Raw genomic sequence first — 15,819 nt, 5'->3', positions numbered from 1 at the left:
GGATAAAACAAAGATTTCAAATCTAGAGATTATAATACAATATGGAGGGGCTAGCCTGTGGATTGTTTGCTTTGCCCCCTGGATGTAAAGATGGCCCAATGCATCTACAGTATATTCCCTAATGGTAAGGTGCAGTATGGTGGACTTCTATAGACCGTCATGCCCCTTATGCTGGAGATACTGTGAGCAGAGTTTCTGAAAGGGTAACTACCATAAATACAACAGTTTCATAACTCTATATTGGTCTGTTGTGACCAATGTTCTCAAAAAGCATGAGTAATCCAGTTTTAATGTTGACTCTTTATTTCGGTTACGTGAGTTCAAGAAAGAACTTCCGCTGCCCAAACCCTAGTAAGAACCATAACTACAGTGAAGACTAGTTGCAATATTATAATGCTGCAGGCAGTTTTCATCAGGTACTGAGCATCTTGTATAAAGTGACACAAGAATGGATGGTCCAAAATTCAGATAAAAAGACTCCAGGAGAACCTTTTTCAGGCTTTGAAATAGAAATTTCCAGAAGAACAAACTTTTATTTTATGATTATTCAGTATTACAAAAGCAGTACTTTTACAATGCTCTGTTCATAAGAAATATTGAGCTGGCGTCAGATGAGTGAATCATTTTTATATTTTCTTATTCTTTCCAGTAAGGTTCCGAGTGGTTTCCCTTAAAGAAAACCTCCAACCAGGAGAAGGTCAGGTAAGAACAGAGTTAAGAGCTTTTACAAAAATATTAGTTAACAATTGGAGTTATAGACTGTAGGGTGCATATTCCACAGCATTAATAAAGGAGAAACCTCACAAAGCAAGAGACATTGGGTACATGAATCTGAACCAGCAGTGACTTACATAGATGTCTGCTCCAAGTGGGGAGAATATTTTATAAATTCTCTTCTTATTTCTCTTTCTTGCAGGTGCCAACCATCGAATTACAGGTATGCATAATGCTGTACTGTGAATCAGTAGCCATTGTATGTTTGACTGGTGAAAGTTACTACGAATTTCTACAAATAAATTAAGAATATTAGAAGGTTTTTAGGCTCCCCAATGAAAAGTAAAAGATAAGTCTGACAGTGTAACTTTTTGGAGCATATTTTTTTTTTTTAACAATTCTTTTATTGAAACTTATTATACAGTCAGTTAACACATAAAATTAAAACTTAAACGTCATAAACAATAACATGGTGTCTGTGTCATTCTTCAGATCCTTTTCATATCAATGATTGTTATTACAATACAGTTCTAACTCAGCAATTCTAGGTAACCACAGTGTATCTAGTACCTTACAACTACCTTTATCATTACGCAACGTGACACAATAAAAAGATACAGGTCTATTCCTAACCCATCTGTTATACACGTGATATTATCCACAATACATGTTAAGTTTAACACAGTGAAGAGATAGTAAACCAGTAGTCGGTCACATGACATTCCCACCTGCCCCCAGATTTTAATATACAGGTAGAGGATATTGTGAGTGCAATGTATTCAGTTAGTAATTCAAGGTGGATCTAGTTCAGGATCCTGTTCAATCCACAATCCCCATATCTTATTAAATTTCTCAGGGCAGCCCCTTTTCATATATGTAAATTTATACAGAGGTAGGGATTTTTCCACTAGCTGTTCCCAGTCGTGAACCCTGGGTCCACCACTAGATTTCCAGTTTAGTGCAATCAATTTTTTAGCATACATACAGAGTATAGAGATTAATGTGCAGTGAGACCTCCTCGGGGACACATCTTCTACCTGACTTAATAAAAGTACTCTGGGCTCTAATGGCACAAAGATGTCAGTTTTAGCTGCAATGAGTTGCACAACTGCCCTCCAGTATATTTTGATCACAGGGCAGACCCACACCATATGGAAAAAATCCGCAGGGGAATGTTGACATCTGGGGCACTCCGAGCTAATGGCGGAATTCATTTTATGTAGACGATGTGGGGTAAAGTACACTCTATGCAGGTAATTGATTTGTGTCATTCTGTCTTTACTACTAACCACTCCCTCAAAAATGAAATTAAGTGATTCATCCCAGTTTTCCTGCGTGATCTCAGGGATGTCGCGCTGCCATTTTGTTCGAAGTTTATTTAGTGGAACACCCCTAGCATTCTGTAATTGAGCATAAAAATACGATAGTGGCTTGCCTAACACCTGTTTATGTATCCCCGCCTCCAAGCCATTCAGTGTAATGTCTACAGTTTCACGCTGAAATTGAGTTACAAACGCGTGTCTCAATTGCAGATATCTGAAAAACATAGTATTCGGTAAAGTGTAAATTTCCTTCAGAGCTTGAAAACCAATTCGTTTGCCGTCTGCTATGACATTAGACATGTATTTTATATTATATCGTGCCCAAAGCTGAGGGTCTGGAATCAACTCTAGCTGCTTCAGATAGGGGTTACACCATAATGGGGTAAAGCTAGAGCATTGATGTTGTAGCTTAGGGTAATATTGAATAGCCAACTGCCAGGCCTTTATTGTTTCTTTCATCAAAGGGGAGATCATGATGTTATAAGAGGCACCTCGATATGGTAGATTTTTTAGTCCTTCAAAGGACCCTGCCAGTTTAGCTTCAAGTATTACAGACGCATTTGTGTCATCAGAGGTGGCCCAATTTCTCACAACCACCAACTGTGTTGCCAAATAATAAAGGAAAAGATTGGGGGCTGCTAAACCTCCCTGCTGGGTTGGGAGTTGTAACGTTGTGAGAGCTAATCTGGGAGTAGTATTGTTCCAGTACATCATAAGTGTGAGACTTTTTAATTTAGAGAAGATAGAGTGTGGAATTCTTATGGGAGATTGTCGAAATATATAAGTTAATTTCGGCAGAATTACCATTTTAAATAGGTTTATTCTACCAATCAAAGACAATGGTAGATTCGCCCATGCATTTCTTTTCTGTTCCATGTATCTTATTTGGGGCAGAACATTAAGTTCCGTGTATTTAGTTAGATCATCATGAATCCAAATCCCTAGATATTTAAAGGTGGACGCCCAGTTAAGTCCCAGAGTCCTTTGGGGGTTATCTGAAGGGAGAGGATCTACAGGAAAGACTTGGACCAGTTAATCTTGAGTCCAGAGTAGTTAGTGTGGTCATTTATAATGGCTAGAGCTTGCGTTAGTGCCAGATGAGAGTTTGGTAAATAAAATAGAGTGTCATCAGCGTACATTGAAATGACCTCGGTTAAATCCCCAAGCTTAAGCCCTTCAATTGCCTGGGAGGACCTGACCCGGCAGGCCATAGGTTCCATGGCTAGTGCGAACAATAGCGGAGAAAGAGGACAGCCCTGCCTAGTGCCCCTAAGGATAGGGAATGGAGTGGACAATTTGTTGTTGGTGCGGATTTTCGCTACAGGCAATTGATATAATGCTCTTATCCAGTCAATATATGATGGGGGTATGCCTACCCTGCCCAGCGTGGCCCAGAGGTATTCCCATTCAACTGAATCAAAGGCCTTTTGTTATCCAAAGAGGCAATCAGTCTACTACCTGAGTTATCGTGTGTAATGGAAATATTTGTGAACAGTCTCCTGATGTTTATATCCGTGGATCGGCCAGGCATAAAACCTGTCTGATCAGGGGAAATTAGGGTAGAGAGTAGGGGCGCTAAGCGTGTTGCCAGGACTTGCGCTAAGATTTTTGCGTCAGCGTTAAGGAGTGCAATGGGCCTGTATGAATTACATTCTAACGGATCCTTACCTGGTTTTAATAATAAGATTATCAAAGATTCTCTCATCGATATTGGTAACGGAGCCCCTTTTTTACCCCATTATATAATTCTGTCAGGATAGGTGCAAGTAGCTTAACATGCTGTTTGTACCACTCCATTGGTAATCCATCAGTACCTGGAGTTTTCCCGGCTGGGAATGAAGCTATGGCCGTCTCAACCTCTGTTAGTGTGATATTCTCAGCTAGCTCCAAAGAAAGTTGCTCAGTCAAATTTGGTATAGTTATGTCACGTAAATACTCCCTTATTTCTTCTGGGGTGGTGTTTATTTTGGGGCTATATAAGTCAGCATAAAAATTCATAAACCTCTGATTTATTTCTTCTACTGAAGAAACTACTGTTCCATCTGATAGCCGTACAGCTGGAATTACCATATTAGATGTTTCTTCCTTTGCTAGTAGCGCTAGTAACTTCCCGTTTTTATCCCCATGCTCAAATATATTACCTTTCTGATAGAGCATATGTTTTTTTGTGAGCTCCACTTGAGCAAGTTTTAAGGCGTTCTGACTAGCCTGCCATCTCTGATACGAATGGTTTGTAGGATAGTTGATATAGGACTCTTCATCAACCTGAGCTGTTACTGTTTTTTGGGCTATGTCTGCTTGTGCTAATTTTGTTAGGGCTGCAATATTGCTGATAAATTCACCCCTAATATAGGCTTTGAAAGCATCCCATTTTACATTTAGGTGAGTTTCGTCACCATTCAGAGCCAAAAAATTTGATATACTATTATTAATGATTTCGTTTAAATGAGTGTGCTTTGCCCAATAAGGACTCAGCCTCCACATTCTATCCACGGGAGCTTGTGAGTACGTGAAAGTAAGTAACAAGGGAGAATGATCTGAGATGCCTCTTGTAAGCGTCTCAACCTTTTTAACCCACTTATTCATCTCAGGACAACCCAAAGCGAGATCTATTCTTGACATGCTGTTGGAACCAGGGGAATAGCACGTAAACTGCTTGATCGCAGGATTACGCACTCTCCATAAATCCACCAGATTAATGGAGGAGACCCACCTGTTGAAATGCCCTGAGGATACACGGGGAGGATGCAATTTGTCCAGTTCAGCATCGGCCACCGAATTAAAATCACCAATAAGAAGAAATGGCGCTATGGGCAGACGTAGCATTTTTTCTGTCACTTCATTAAAAAATTCCTCAGTAGGTGGAGGGGGGGCATATATATTCGCTAGGTTAAATTTCTTGCCAAATACATTCCCATGTAAGAGGATAAATCTACCATATTTATCAGAGATGACTTTTTCTACCGTTAGCGGGCAGGTTTTGGCCAACAAAATAGATACTCCCCTAGAGTAACTGGAAAAATAAGAGTGAAACATTGAGCCAACCCAGGGTTTTTTCATGGATAACAGTTTCGTACCCACTAGATGGGTCACCTGAAGAAAAATTATCTGAGGTTTGTACCTTCTAATAAAATCGAAAACCAGTCTACGTTTTATCCCATCCCCCATACCCCTAACATTCCATGACATTACGCTAATGGTAGCCATCAGTCCGACAGATAAGAAATGTAACGGATTCAGGGGGAGACACAGTGAGAATAAAACTGCCCGTTAACATGAAAGCACAATAGGTTCTGAATCGCAAGACACCATAAAAAAAATTAACATTTCTGTCCTTCCCCACAACTTTACCCCTTACCCATTCCCACCCCACCCACTCCATAACCTTTTGAGAGTGAGTTTGTTCTGATCCCCTAACTAAAATAAGTTGAACTTTGAAGGGGGGGTTAGTGTTCACACTTTGACCTTACTAGGCGCACTTAAATGTCCTTGGGCCTGTCACTTCCGCTCAGGGATGAAAGAATTATTTATTAACTGTCCTGCTTCATGAGATATACCATATCATTACCTTTCCGAGGAAAATACCTTCCTATACAGTCAGTGTGAAAAAACCAGTATACAGTCCATAACTTCCAGAACGGCGTTATAATCCAAAAAGTAAACTTGTGTCAAGCCAACTTGGCGCAGAATAAAAAAAGATCATTACTCTCTCCGTGGAGACTACCGTGGCCTCATCTCCAGCCAATTGATGACCTCCTCAGGTGTAGTGAAGAAACTGGCTTTGCCCTTGTCTGTTACTCTCAGTCGAGCTGGAAACATCATGGCGTATGGGATTTGCCTTTGCCTGAGTTGTAGCTTGGCTTCATTGAATTTTGCTCTCTGTTTCCGAATTTCTGAAGAGAAATCTGGATAAAGTGAAATTCTGTGGTTTTCAAAAAGTATTTCTCCCGCTCTCCTAGCCGCTTGTAGAGCCGAGTCCCTGTCACGGTAATTCAGAAGGCGGGCAATTAAAGGGCGTGGGGGGGCCCCCGGTGGTGGTGGTCTGCCCGGTACCCTATGTGCCCTCTCTACCGTGAAGGCTGAAGAAAAAGTGGCTCGGGTAAACGTGTCGGCCAGCCATTTTTCAACAAAATTTTCTGTGGCATTACCCTCTACCCTCTCAGGAAGGCCCAGTATCCTTATGTTATTCCTTCTCAGCCGGTTCTCCAAATCATCTGCCTTGTTTTCCAACAACGCTATTTGCTTTTCTGAGGCCAAAATCCTGTTAGGTAGAGGGGTTGTGTAATCCTCTATGTCGCTAACCCTTCTTTCCACCTCCCCTGTTCTCTCCCTTAACTTTTGTACATCATGTTTCAAAATTGCAAAATCTGTCCTGAGTTCATCTACTGTATTTTTCCAACCAGAGCAGTATGGTTTGAAGTTATAGCCTGCAGGACCTCTGCTAAGGTAGGCCCTGAGAGAGATTGTAGGATTTCAGGGGAGGAGGGTGCAGCTGTATCTGGCACAATGGCTGTATTTTCCACTATAATATTGTCAGCGGTGGACATACCTGCTGGTGTAGGTTGTGGCAGCGGGTCTCTAGCGAAACGTGCTAGCTTCCCTGCAGCAGCTCCTCCAGGGCCCTGCATGTCGTCTGAGGCTTGGCGCGCCGCATGGCGCTCGGCGCCATCTTTATTGGCCATGATGCGGGGAGACACAGAGTTGCGCGCTGCGTGATTGCGCCTACTTCTCCTCACCATCGGAGGCTGCGGCTGCTGTCACGGGTACTTCCCCCGTCAGGTAAAGGTGCAGATAGTGCAGGTGAGCACAGGTTATCTGCAGTTTGTAGCTCCCTTGAGACGGAGCGTGCGGCCTGTGCTGCCTATCCGGTCTCCATGCAGACCACGCCCCCTTTTTGGAGCATATTTAACAAAAAGTGAAACAGAGCTTTCAACTGTCCTGGAATACTGGGAAATGACACTGCATTTTGGGTGGAAACATGGCAAATTGCAACAATTATTGTACCTTGCACATTCTTAGTGAACAAGTCCAGCAAAAGTAAATGTGAGAGAAAATGAAAGTCAGGAGTTTTTACAGAGCCCATGTAAGGTTGTTCTCTGGAGGACACTCATGGAGCTGAAGATCATGACATTTGTGTCCATAGTGGCTGTGGGTTCAAGCAGTGTGACCTGTTGGTAGATGTACGTTACAGTAGACACTGCCTTTACATAAATGAGTTGCTACATATAAAGATTTGAGTTTAATGATGATTTGCTGTTCCTCAAGGACCTGGGGAAGAACCGTATTGGCCAGTGGCTGAACGTGAGTCTCCAACAAGGAATCGCTGAGCTCTCACTACCCCTCTCTTCCGAGCCTTCGCTTGGAGAATATTCCATTCGTGTAAAGGACACTGTCCATTTCTTCAGTGTGGAAGAATATGGTGAGGAGCAGCCCAACCATATATCACATACAATTGTACTTTACTCTCACAGTTATATTTATTTCCACAGTGCTGCCCAGATTTGAGGTCACTTTCCAACTCCCCAGAGTAGTTGTGGCTTCCAGTGACCAATTCCCTGTTAAAATCTGCGCCAGGTGAGATCTGTGGAAATTCTTGTCCAATATACAAATAGCTGCGACATTTCATTTATTTTACTTCCTTTACTCCAACTGCCCTAAACTGTGTATCTCACTTACTACAAATCTACCATAGGTGCAATAATAAAGTAGCCACCCATCTGGAGAAAGAAAGCTGGGCTTATAAACTCCAAGAGAATGTTCTGCCTCTACTTTGCATCTTAGTATTTATTGTTTCTCTGTAGTATATGCGCTAACAAAGGTGCAACTGGCACAAGCAGGCCTCGATTTGTGGAGAGGCCACCAAGGCCCAGGCCTAGGGCAACAGGATTTTAGGGGGCGGCATGCTGCCCAACTACACCCACATTGGTTCAGAAACACTTTGGATGCTCAGGAGATAAAATAGATTTTTAAATTTCCTGTGCACCAATCCCCATTTCTCCGGTCCAGACAATGAAAATTTGCTTGAATAAAAGGGAGGGGTGCCCAATATGTAAATCCATCCCTGGGCACAAGGTAGAAATATGAATCAATTGGACTGGGTACAAGTGCCATGCACAATATAGAGCTGGTGGGCACTATTTGGCACCCATAAGTGTACATATAACTGTAATCAGGAGTGTAACTATAGAGGAAGCAGAACCTGTGGCTGCATGGGGGTCCAGGAGGTTTAGGGGGCCCCAGGAGGCCCAAATAATGAGCAGTTTCAACATTTATTGGTAAAACAGAGCAATCTCTGGATATGTTGGGGGCTCTAAAATGAATGTGCTGTGGGGCCCAGTAACATCCAGTTACACCACTGACTGTAATGTTAAGTGATCCACGTTGTCTTCACAGACAATGTTTCCTCTAGTACCTGGGACCACATGCACCCCATTTTCCATCTACATCAAATATATGTTGTATTGTCCTTATTTCCTTATTTGAAAACTGTATATTTGTTGACAGCACCACGATCTGCCCAGACCACACACAGCTTTACCCAGCCAGAGTTGGAAATATTACTGGAATTTGGCATTTTGCCTTCTGAAACAATTGTGGGACTTTGTTATTAAAGGGTTTTGTGTTGCCTCCTGCAGGTACACTTATGGGAAGCCAGTGCAGGGAACCTATAAGGTCGACGTGTGTCGGAAGCATTACAGAAGGAGGTTTGGTAATGACCAAGGGGGAGATCTGTGTGCTGATTTCAGTGGGAAGGTGAGGCAACAAGTATTGTTAAGCGAGACATACAAACATACTGATACAATACAATACTGAAACAAAGATGATGTTTGGAACGTGTAGGTTTCCCATACAATCCTGACCAGTATCTATATACCATGACTATCAATTGGTTTGTAGATTGGGCACATTTGGAAATTTCATCTGCTGAAGTGCCATGTGCATGAGTGCATGGTGCATCAACAGAAGAAGTGAAGACTAGTCACAACTACTCTTTACTCCCTGTTGTTCTGATCATTTGGGCTGTCAGCCTGAATTAACAGCATAAGGGTGACTATACTCTATATGGCAACTCATATGGCCCATCATGGGTCAATCAGTTGGATAATGTATGGAATTGCTCCTTGTATGTTCACCTTAAGGGATGACCATGTCCCAGTCAGAGGGGTTTCAACAGTTTTTTGTAAAGCGTCCCAGAAGCATTTAGTAAGTATTGGCAGCACTTGGAGATGTCACAGGTCATAATCCAGTCAATTTACATGGGAGGTGGGAGCCAAGAAATATAATTTGTTGGTTGCCCTTTTGAGATTGTACCACAACCTTAAAGGGTAAATAAAGAAATAAAATAAAGAGGCTGCTCTGATGTTCATCTGCTTAGGAAAGATTTGAAAAAGGTTTCTAATTTTTTCCCTAAGCAGAAGAACATCAGAGCAACCTCTTTCTTTCTCCTGACAACTTCCTTGACTACTTGCTGGTCAGACTGGTGGGAAACTGACCAGCAGGTGGCACTGTTGGAACAAAATTAATTCATCTAAACAAGACGTATCCCTTAATATCTTGGAATTAAAAATAAATAATGAATGTAAATGACAAAATTGCTTAGAATAGCCCCCTCATCAATTTTACATTCACTTATTTTAAAGGTTCACTAATTCTTTAATTCATGGTGTTTCTTTCATTGAGTATGATGTGTATTACACAATGTTCTGTCAGTGCTAGAGCCTTTATAGTCAAATGCTTCTTGTCCTTAATTCAATTTCTGTCTCTCAGCTGGATCGGTCTGGTTGCTCCACATTCGATGTGAAGTCTTCTAACTACAATCTTCTATCAAGCCATTGGCAAAGGAACATTGAGGGGACTGGCTCGATTACAGAAGATGGGACAGGTGAGAACTGCTCAGGGTGCATGGAACTCCAGGTAAAAATGGCAGGAAAACAATTTGCTCACCCAGGAGATGTTTGCCTCTCAGACAGCAAATAACATACCTCCTAGTGGCCCATAGTAGCCCCTTCCAGCAGAACAATTTGTAGTTAACCTGTAGTATGAAATATAAGGTGATATTCTGAGACAATAAGAGTAATTTATGACTCCAGGGGGAAAAGTGCAAGAGCACTACGGGGCATTTGGGACTAGCACTCCCAATTTACAGTACTCAGTGAAGAGAGCAGTGTCAGGAGTTGCAGCTAGCCCTGTCCTAACTGCCTGCCTTTTTGACTCTGCCCAGTTGTACTGTTCCAATGACACTTAACGATAGAGCAGAGAGGTAGCAGGAGATGCCTCTAGTTTCAGTAACTCTTCTAGCATTCTTTCTGGCAGGACAGAACAGCAGGTGCCACTCCTGTTAATATTTGAAGAGTGTATAACTGCAGTAGCAGTGTAAAACTGCTAATATCATGAAAGCTAAAAAAAGAAAAATAATTTGTGTAAATTGCAAAAGTACTCAGAAGATCACAAGCCATTTGACATTAAGATGCCTGTTGTCCCCTTGAAAAGGTTGCTACATTTTATAGTATTCATGAGCATGAGTAGATGCTAAAGACTTTAAGAGGGTTATTTACTAAACTCCAAATGCAAATTTTTATAAAATTGGACTTTTAAAAAAATCACGAATTTTGGGGATTTTATGAAACCCCAAGGATGGAAGTCAGATTAAGAAAAAGTCCGAATTAGAAAATCCGGCATTTTAGACCTGTCGAGGTTGCATATACGTCAATGGGAGAAGTCCCAACGATTTTTTGAAGTGCGCTGGGTTTCGTGCAATACTCCAGAGTTGTCAGGCAAAAAAAGCATAAGAAATCTGAGTTTTCGGGTGAAAAATCTTTAAAAAAATCTTTAAAAAATCAGATTTTTTTCACGCAAAGCAAATTTTCTGGAAAATTTAATAATAAATATACGTAAAAAACTGGAGCGGATTTGATCCGGATTTGTAGCAGAAAATGTTGAGATAAAATGGGACTTTGATAAATAACCCCCTAATTGTCCTGCTAAATTGATAGAACTGATAAATGAGTAGGAAGAGTTAATTGGTTTAACTGGGAGAAAGAATCTGCTTAAAATACTCCAAATGCTCCAAAAAAAGCAAAAAGAAACAATTTAAAGTCGAGTTTACAGTGGAAACTGTATTTTATGCCTGAAACTGGCTGTTTAGCCACAGATCTCTGATTTCTCTCTCTCTCGTCACAGGAATTGAGATTTCTGCATCTGGTAAATCCCGAATTTCATATGAAATCACCAGAGTGACCTTCGTGGATGCGGATGATACTTATAAGCCTGGGGTTCCATACAGTGCGACAGTTAAGAATCTCGTTTTTATAATTATTTCTCTACAGATAAAATGGACTTTTTTTCAGAATATGATGTTGTAGCTCAATAGAGGGGTGACTGGATGAATGGCATTTATTGGGGTGTAATTAAAGGGAGTTGCATAGAAAGGCCAATGTTTATTTTCAGTTGTTGGGAGGAATGCTGTACTATATATATATATATATATATACTATATGCTGTCTGAGAGCAAACGTCTCCTGGGTGGCTTGTGTGTAGCAAACCCAATTTTCCTTCTTGCCCCCCATCCCTGCAGGTGAAGGTTGTAGATGCCAGTGACACCCCCATCCCCAAGCAGCCAGTGTATCTGACCGGCACAGACGCAACAGTGAACTTGACCTTGGTGACAGATGAGAATGGACTTGCTCCCTTCAAGCTGGAGAACACAGCAGAGTGGAAAGCAAAGATGTACCTGAGGGTATGGAAGATGCCAATGCAAGGTTGAACTGGGGGGCCCGGGGCCCACCGGGGCTGCTGCTTTGGGGCCCCCACACCCACGGCTGTATTTAGGTCCGATGCTGCCCTAGGTTTTTTCCCGGTGTCCCATCGGCCCAGTCCGACCCTGTGCCAATGGGAATGTAATGTGCTTCTTGAATGTCACTATAGGGAAGATTTATTAAGGGTCGAATTGAAAATTCAAATTTTAGAATTTTTTTTATGGTCAAAACTCTCAAATTCGAATTGTGAATTTTCCAAACTCAATGCGAGTTTTAATTCAAATTATAATTTTGAGATATATCATACTCTGACCCTTTAAAAACCTCAAATTTGACTATTCGCCACCTAAAACCTGCTGAGTTCATGTATAAGTCAATAGGAGAGGTCCAGGGACCAATTTGGACATGTTACAGGTATGGGACCTGTTATCCAGAATGCTCGGGACCCGGGGCTTCCTGATAATGGATTTTTCTGTAAATTGGATCTTCATATCTTAAGTCTACTAGAAAATCATGTAAACATTAAATAAAGCCAATAGGCTGGTTTTGCTTCCAGTAAGGATTAATTAGATCTTAGTTGGGATCAAGTACAAGCTACTGTTTTATTATTACAGAGAAAAATTAAAATTATTTTTGTAAATTTGGGTTATTTGGATAAAATGAAGTCTATGGAAGACGGCCTTTCTGTAATTTGGAGCTTTCTGGATAACGGGTTTCCGGATAATGGATCCCACACCTGTAGTAGTCTTCCTGGTATTCGAGTTTTTTTCGGAGACAAAACTCGAATCGAGCTTAGTCTAATTTGAGTCGAGTTTTTGAGTCGGTAAAATTAGTGGGAGTTTTAGATATTAGATTTTTTAATTAAATAACCCCCCAATCGAATTTCTTGTATATTCGGAATTTAAAGGAGTTTAGAAAAACTCACATGAATTCGAAATTTGACCTTTGATAAATGATAAATCTGTGTATTTAACAGATTTTTATCATCATCACTTGAACAGGTATGGGACCTGTTATCCAGAATGCTCATCTGGGGTTTTCCAGATAACAGATCTTTCTGTAATTTGGATCTTCATACCTGTATATGTCTAATGCATTCAGCAGTGCTTTACAATGCTGGGAAATATATCTCTACAAGACCTGAAGGACAAGAGGATGAGCAACCCTGACATAAAGGGGGTTATTTATCAAAATCCGAAAAAGTTCTCACTATTTTCTGAAAACGACTCCGACCAAATCAGCACTGACTTTCCCCCCCCTATTTATCAATACATTTTCACAAATCTGAATCTACATTTTTTCCGGATTTTGCTCTCTAAACCTACAATTTTTTCATAAAACCACCCGAAAGCTAAAATTTTTCCGTAAAATCACCGGAGTCCGAATCCACGGTTTTTTCAGATTTTGCTCTCTAAACCCACGATTTTTTTCATAAAATCACCTGAAAGCTAAAATTTTTTCGTAAAATCACCGGAAAGCTACGATCTTTTTGGAAACCCAGCGCGACTCTTCCAATTGTTAACGAAACATCTGCCGTTGACTTTTACATGTTCTTGCTGGTCTGAGTTGGACCACTTTTAACACAATCCCGAAAAAGTTTAGTATTTTCTCCTCCAAAAAATTGTATTTTCCCCATTAAAAGTCTGACCAGAAAAGTTTGGAGCTTTATAAATAACCCCCAAAATGTTACTGAGGTCATCTTGACCCACTGTCTCCATCTTGCCTTTTCTATACCAGCTGTCCCACAATTTCTTATTTATAACTGTTGGTCTTTTAAGACCCCAATATTTAGGGGGTCAGAGAGGTCATCTCTGGATCTTCTAAAAGACTCTGCCCCAAGTGTGCTTACAATCTCATTTTCACAGAAGAACATCTCTCAGACATGACACAATGGTCAATTTCATTAGGGACCAATCAATATTCAAGTGTGGTCTTGGTCTAGGGAGGAATCTTTTAAAAAAAGATCCAATGTAGACTGAGAAGGTGACAGTTAGTGACAAAACTGGATGCAGGGGTCTTGAAATGATATATTTCAGAGGGTGAGAAGCCATACTAGATGCTATGGCAGTGAGGCATCTCACCCTCTGAAATATATCATTTCAAGACCCCTGCATCCAGTTTTGTCACTAACTGTCACCTTCTCAGTCTACATTGGGTCTGTGACCAGGACATGCCTCTCTAGTCTGTAACTATATCCTGGTTGTCTTCAAACCTTCTAAAGCACTGGGTACATCTCAGGTGACATATTAATTAATAAGTACAAATATAATACAATACATAGAAATTCCTTATATCCCACTGTCTATATAATAATGAGATTTTGTGATAATGTCCAATGAGTAATGGGGGGTGGGGTAACGTATCATTTATATGGTATTTGTATCTTAAGAGATACATAGTTATGGAATTCCCATACTGTAAGGTGCCATGTCCTAGGGCTATACCACTGTGATTATAAAACCAATCAGAAAGCAATATTGATTATCCTTATGTTGTATTTGCTTAGCTGTGTTTTTCTTTGTTCTTTCCACAGGCCAAGACCCAAAAGGAGGAGCCTTATAGAGAGTATCAATATGACGTCAGGTACTCTAGGCATGGGGTAGCGTCGCTTATACTCAAACGCTTTTATTCCCGTAGCAAGAGTTTCCTAAAGCTCCATTCTCACAAGGGGAAGCTTCTGTGTGAGGGGCAACAAGGAGTCCGGGTGGAATATCTTATCAAGCGCACTGAGTTGGGAGAGGAGGCAAAACAGTTGGAGCTACACTACCTGGTAATGGGCACTGCTATGGTTATTGTGCTTTGGTATCGCCACACACACACAGGCAGATCACCTTGAATTATAAAGGCTTAACTATGGTGTTGGTTTACAGATGGAACAGACTTCTTTTATGCATTTAGTTCAAAAACACATCATTTGGAGTCTTTCATCTGTAGTAACCTACAGGGGTCCTTTTCAGAGCAGTGTGTATCTGGCCAAATATTAGTATAGGCAACTGTTTTTGTCTTAAATACAGGCAATTTATGATCGAATGGCTTGTTTGAGGATTAATAATTCAATTAAAAATACAGTGACTGAAGGTTTGTAGGAATTAATGGCTATAAAATGTCTATAAGTTGTCTGCATGTGTCACATTTTTCCTTTATTCCCACTGAAGTCATTTCAGAGCAGCTCAGGAGAACATTCCTATAACCCAGTGAATATGTATTTTTCAGGCAGTTTCTAACGGTGCGATAAAGGATTCTAACTTTTTGGAAGTTCCAATAAATAATGAAGGTGAAGGTGAGAATATTCTTTTTTTGCCTTTTGCAAAAAAATTAAAAAATCTACTACAATTTCCTCATTTTGTCTATGCAAACCCTGACTATTCCCTGTATTATGCCAGTTGTAGCCATATAGAATTAGAATTGTCGAATAGTTTTTTTTGGTCAAAATCTATAATTTAAAACCACTTACTCGAATTTGAATTCGAATGTGAGATTTATCACACCTCAACCATGGAAACAGTTCTAAACTGCCGAGTTCATGTAGAAGTCAATGGTAGAGGTCTGTTGACCCATTTGAAGATGTTCATAGCCTTCCTGACATTACAGGTTTTTTTGTTCGGAGGAAAACTCTATTTGAATTTGATTAAAAATTTTTGGGATGTTTTTTCATAAATAACCTCCCATTCGAGTTGTGAGTGCATTCGAATTTATTAGGGTTAAAAAAATCACATAACTCTAAAATTAAACCTTTGATAAATAACCCCCTTAGCTATGAATCCAAGAGTTACTGAACCGTTTCTCCTCTCTCTTCCCATGATTCAGTCCTGAAGGGCGAGGTCTCCATCAAGCTAGAGCTCAGTGCCGACGTCTCTCCGACTCTTCAGCTTCTGACCTACGTTTTACTCCCTGGTGGAGAGATGGTGGCAGATGCAGCAACATTCAAGCTACAAAGGTGTTTTAGGAATAAGGTGAGTTACAACAAAAATTTAATTAAAAATAATTTAAAAAACCCAGATCTGTTTAGTATTTTGCACCTTGTAAGC

The 15,819-nt window shown here is 40.6% G+C and overlaps 1 pseudogene; it reads left to right on the top strand.

Annotated features, from left to right (window-relative positions):
- The window catches only part of LOC108697148, a 43,707-nt pseudogene that overhangs the window by 4,297 nt on the left and 23,591 nt on the right, over positions 1 to 15,819 (top strand).

This window comes from Xenopus laevis, chromosome 7S (genome assembly GCF_017654675.1).
Source record: "Xenopus laevis strain J_2021 chromosome 7S, Xenopus_laevis_v10.1, whole genome shotgun sequence".
NCBI lineage: Eukaryota > Metazoa > Chordata > Amphibia > Anura > Pipidae > Xenopus > Xenopus laevis.
The sequence above is the reverse complement of the archived record's forward strand: the minus strand, read 5'-3'. Positions and strand labels throughout refer to the sequence as shown.